Source organism: Rutilus rutilus (genome assembly GCF_951802725.1).
Source record: "Rutilus rutilus genome assembly, chromosome: 24".
Lineage (NCBI taxonomy): Eukaryota > Metazoa > Chordata > Actinopteri > Cypriniformes > Leuciscidae > Rutilus > Rutilus rutilus.
In genome coordinates, this window is record NC_140228.1 from 19127299 (window position 1) to 19132875 (window position 5577).

Consider the following 5577-nt stretch of genomic DNA (forward strand, 5'->3'; position numbering starts at 1 on the left):
TCACTAGTTATGTGCGTTTAGCTTTCCTATATCACACTTTGTCTCACACTGTCCCAAAAACATGTGATTCATCAGAGACAAATCAGTATGATATGCTCACAACAACAAGCCTCAGACTGTGATGCTCAAAAACTAATTCAGAAATTTCATATCATGTGTGAGATAAAAAAAGTCACAATAAAAATTTTTTTTTTTTAAATCAATATTGAGATTTTTAGCGGCACAAAAGCCATGCATACATACATACATGTTGTTGTTTTCAAATATTTTTTCAATACAGTTTTAGAAATTTTTTGTTTTTTATCAAACACACAGAAGCATCACACAGACATCATGATTCAATTCATTTCCAATTCAAAAGCTCTTTATTCAATTCCATACGAACCTAGTTCAATTCAATTCCAGTTTATTTTGATTTGATTCAATTCCATTTCATTAGGGCAGGGTTTCCCAAACTGTTTGTGAGGGAACTGCTGGGGTAAAAATAAATATAAATAAAAACAATCAAAAATAAAACACTTACCGGTACTAAAAAAGCTGAAATATTTGATTAGTTTGGAGAATTGTAAACATGCAAATGTGTTGTTAAATTATTGAAATATTTACTTTAAATGTTTTTTGGCACGTATTTTATGTCAGAAGGGTACGAAAAAAAGAAAAAAGTTTGAAAACATCTGCATTTTAGTAATATCATTTGATAATGTCAAATCAGTATTTTTTTTTTATTTTTTTTTATTTTACTATTTATTAAAAGAAACCGATCAAAAAAGTCATTAGTTTCAGTAACCAAGCTACACTGGTCATGCTGTATGATAACTACAATCAGAATTTTGAGATTTACAATTTGAAATATTCAACCACTAACATGTACACCTATACCAATACATCAACAAACTGACTGTTGTGAAACATAACTGACAGCATCGCTAATTTATTTATCCATCCTATATTTCACACATGATTGCCTTGGCAGCGTTAATAAAACTGTTTAAGATATATCACATGAGGCCAAGTGAGGACAGATCTCATGGCAGCTGGCACTGTAATGTAAATGACAGAATATCAGTGCGGTGTTACGAGTCCCTATATGACTTATGGAGATTTCACACTGATGTGTGTAAAGCATCAGTTTCATTTGTGTGCGTTACTCTGCTGAGTGACTGAATGGATGTGTAAGTGCTGAATCAGTGTTTTCCAGGCTCCCGACTCCCTATAGACCAGACCAGAGAGACTGACAGAGAGAGAGACAGAGTGAGAGAGATGGAAATAGAGAAACATATAGAAAGAGTAAGAGGAAACAAATGAACAAAGTTGGTGTGACTACTCCACCTGCAGGCCCCAAATGTATATTTAGGTAAACGTATATTTGTGAGGAAATTCCTCCTATTAGTAGGTTGTAACACAAAAAAAAGAAGAAAAAAATGATACCCTCCCACTGTACAAACAGCATGACAGCGAAGCAGGTCTTACATGCAACACTGGCCATTTATATAGGCAGTGTAGGAGTCTACCTAACTCTAATAGACGTAATTGTCCCCATTTGACAATATTAATTTTACTGTAATATTATATTACTGTTACTGTATTTTTTAATAAATGCAGCCTTGGGGAACATAAGACTCTTCTTCAAAAGCATAAAAAAATCTTATTGAACCTAGATTTTTTGAACGGTGGCGTTTACATTCAGCCAGTTTTAAATTGAAAAATAAACTCATTCAGGAGAAACAAGAACTGCTTTGCATTGCAACAATAATGGCCAGCTGACTGTTAATTGTCTCTTATACACTCACCAGCCACTTTATTAGGTATCGCTTGCTGATACCTAATGGACGCTATTTTGCCTTAAGAACTGCCTTAATTCTTAATAGCATAGATTCAACAAGGTGCTGGAAACAATCCTCAGAAATATTGGTCCATATTTACATGATAGCATCACGCAGTTGCAACAAGTTTGTTGGCTGCAATCCATGATGCGAATCTCCCATTCCACCAAATGTGCTCTGTTGGATTGAGACCTGGTGGTGACACTGGAGGCTATTTGAGAATAGAGAAATCATTGTCATATTCAAGAAACCAGTTTGAGATGATTTGAGCTTTGTGAGATGGTGCGTTATCCTGCTGGAAGTAGGCATCAGAAGATGAGTACACTGTAGTCAAAATGGACATGGTCAGCAACAATACTCAAGGGGCCAAGAAAATGGTGGGGGATCCATTACACCACCAGCCTGAACCGTTGATGCAAGGCAGGATGGATCCATGCCTTCATGTCATCCAAATTCTGACCCTACCATCTGAATGTCGCAGCAGAAATCGAGTCTCATCAGACTAGGCAGCATTTTTCCAATCATCTATTGATGAATTTTGGTGAGCTATGCGAATGTAGCCTAAGTTTCCTGTTCTTAGCTGACAGGAGTGGCACCGGTGTCTCCTCTTCCGCTGTAGCCCATCTGTTTCAAGGTTCGAGGTGTAGTGCGTTCAGAGATGCTCTTCTGCAGATCTTGGTTGAGTTACTGCTGCATTTCTATCAGCTCAAACAGTCCGGCCATTTTGCTCTGACCTTTGGCATTAACAAGGCATTTTTGCCTGCAGAACAGGATATTTTCTCTTTTTTAAACAATTATCTGTAAGAGAGATGGTTGTGTGAGAAAATCCAAGTAGATCAGCAGTTTCTGAAATATCCAGCTCGTCTGGCACCAACAATCATGCCACGTTCACTTAAACCACCTTTCTCAGTTTGAACTTCAGCAGATTGTCTTGGCCATGTCTTCATGCCTAATTGCATTGAGTTGCTGCCATGTGAATGTAGATTTCAAGTGTAGTGCTACAAATAAAAACCTTCCAGAGTAGGGTGGCCTCAATTGTCTGTGGGGGTCGAGAAATCTAGAAAATAACCTGAATACTGGTCATACTTTTAGTCACATATTCTATAGTCAGATTAGAAAAAAAGTGTATCTTTATAGTAATATGACGCATCCAATTGTAAACTCACTGCAAACACGGTTGTTAGCCTGTTTAAAGGTCCAATGGCGGTCTCCAATAATACGGGTGAAGGTTTCTGCGCGTTACTGTCTTTCCTTTTACGCAACACAAAAAGATTTTCTCATATGTATGTTATTTCATCTGACTCCATAAACGAAAAAGGTTTTAATGATATCTGAGCATCATTAAAAGTGAGCGAATGTTTGATTACTCTTTTTATCTCTTTAAGTATATTTTACCCGTTCAGATTAGGAAACTGTGTCGCTCAGAGGTAATTGCTATATACCTGAGATCGGTCACATTCATGTTTACACAATCAAAGATACTTTGGTATAGCCCCCATGGAACTGCATACACTTGAATTTAACTTAACGCTTACTTCAGTAGAGGTATGGCCACTATTACAGATATAAGCTGACCAACATTACTTCTCTTATAATAGCTTTGGATTGGCCATGCCGTGGTTTCCTACATACTCTTATCTAAAGTAACATTAAATTAAAAACAGAGGTAAGACACAAGCAGCATTTGCTGTTCTAAACGGAAATTCACTTCTTGTCTTTGCAAACCAAGTACACTTGAATTGGTGCCAAATATTAGTCGTCACTAATCTGAACTCTAATTTTTTTTTATATTATAACAAATTTTTATAACTAGAGAGAGTTCAAATGTTAATTCTCATGAGACCCTTTTGTTTTCTCAAGGGGTAGCCCAGACTTGCTCGCACCATTTTGGCACCATGGGCCACTCACAGGGTTTCCTGCGGTGTCACTTCAGTCTTTGTAAGGTGGGCAGCTTTAAGGGGCTGAGAGTTAAGATAGTGTTGGTGGATGCTTTTACTGATCTGATGAGGTGTCTGAAGTAGCAACATTGGAATAGCGTGATGGAGAAGATGAGTGCGCTTCCAACCGCACAACCTTGAAGCACCCAGTCCCACCAGGTGTATGCAGTCTGTGTCGATCGGGTAGATGACCTAGACAGAATCTGTGCAGTCTTTCATGCCAAGTTTGTCTCCACTTGCGCTTGAGAGAGGTGGTATTCTGTTTGGAGGATGACGCTCTGTACCAAGTCCATTGTGTCGACCAAAGCTTGTGTTCCGTGTTCATAAAAGGTGTTGTCCCACCATGGGGAGACCTCTGCGTCCTTTGGTATCCTTCCGAGGATGTTGATCTGGCCCATAGAAAAGTCCTCTGTCACTTCCAAGCAAAAGGAGTGATTAGCAGGGCAGGTCAGTCCTCCATATGTGAACGAATTCATCTCACTGATGATGCACCACTGTGTACGAGACACTTGAACAGCATTTGAATAGCCATGCAACGATTCAACATTTATGAGTTTGCTATCATTGGGAAAGAAAGGCTGCAATGTGTTACATTTACAGACAACACATGACAACAAGTGCGACTGGTAAACAACGTCTCAGTACCCTTCAAAGTCATATATCCAGTGAGGGGATCCCATTTAATTACCTGATCTTTAACTACCACACCAATGGAGTGAATAGTAGTGGAATTTGGATAAACTTGATCTGGGTGGATTAAAGGAAAAGTGGCAAAAAACCCAATGCAACCAATACATTAGTTTCCAGTATACATCATAATTGTGGATAACAGTTCTGAATATTTAACATTTTTCATTTTTTCTGAAGAGAACCATCTATGAAAGTCTAAAACCTCAATTAAATCATTCAAAACATGTCTCGGGGTCTTGTGAAGACGAAGGTCTAAAATTTCCTGTCTTGTTGCAGTGAACAAATCTTGTGCATATGATCTGCAGTCTAAGTCACATTCGATGGTACGGGTCTGGTTGAACAATGTGTGGCTGATCGTTAGAAGCGCCTGCGCTTCGGATCAAACTACTTTGATACTCTTATCATCGCTATTGGTGATGTGTTGGAAACCAGCGGCCATCTGGTCTGTCAACCACGTGGAGAATTGGGATTGTTTGGCTATTTTGTAGATGTTGGCTGCTGAATTAATTGATCCGAATAAGCCTGCCATACTACTGAGCAGGTCTCGTTTTGAGCAAGTAGGTGGAATATGGGACGGCAAGTCTGTCTTTGTAATCAGAAATTAAGTCATCGATTCGTGACTGTAGCCATGCATATGACTCATCATTAACATTACAATGTTTTGTATAGGCAGAGAGTAGGTTGGAAATGTTGTAAGCAAATTTACATCATGTAACAAAGTCTTGTTAATGTTTCCTCTAATCAGTCCACCAGGAGGAATTGAGTGCAATTCTGGACACTTTTTGGGTTTAGTGTATCCACAGGTGGTCAAATTAAAACAATACGTAACAGTCCATGAACAGTTGTTTGGATTGCTGAAATTGTCTATGCTATGTGAACATTCTCCATTCATACGTTCCTTCCTTTCGGTTGGTCCACTCAAAAGTTTTTGGTTTTGGCTCGTTAGGTGTGTACGATGTGAGATCGTACATTAACTCTGTGAATCTCATATGTGTGTCATTATGTGTTTCTGTATATGTGCACCTATATATGTTGCAGGATCCAAATGTTTTACATGATAGCACAATGTTGGGTCTATGCCATTGTTGTTGTTTTCGTGTAGAGTGTACATGCTGCCTATTGTGTCA

The 5577-nt window shown here is 38.5% G+C and overlaps 1 pseudogene across 1 annotated transcript; it reads right to left on the reverse strand.

The window, feature by feature from the left end:
- Positions 1–368: 368 nt before the first annotated feature.
- Positions 369–5151, reverse strand: LOC311284359 (annotated as a pseudogene). The gene has a single exon. The product of its transcript is annotated as an uncharacterized misc_RNA (transcript).
- Between the last annotated feature and the right edge of the window lie 426 nt (positions 5152–5577).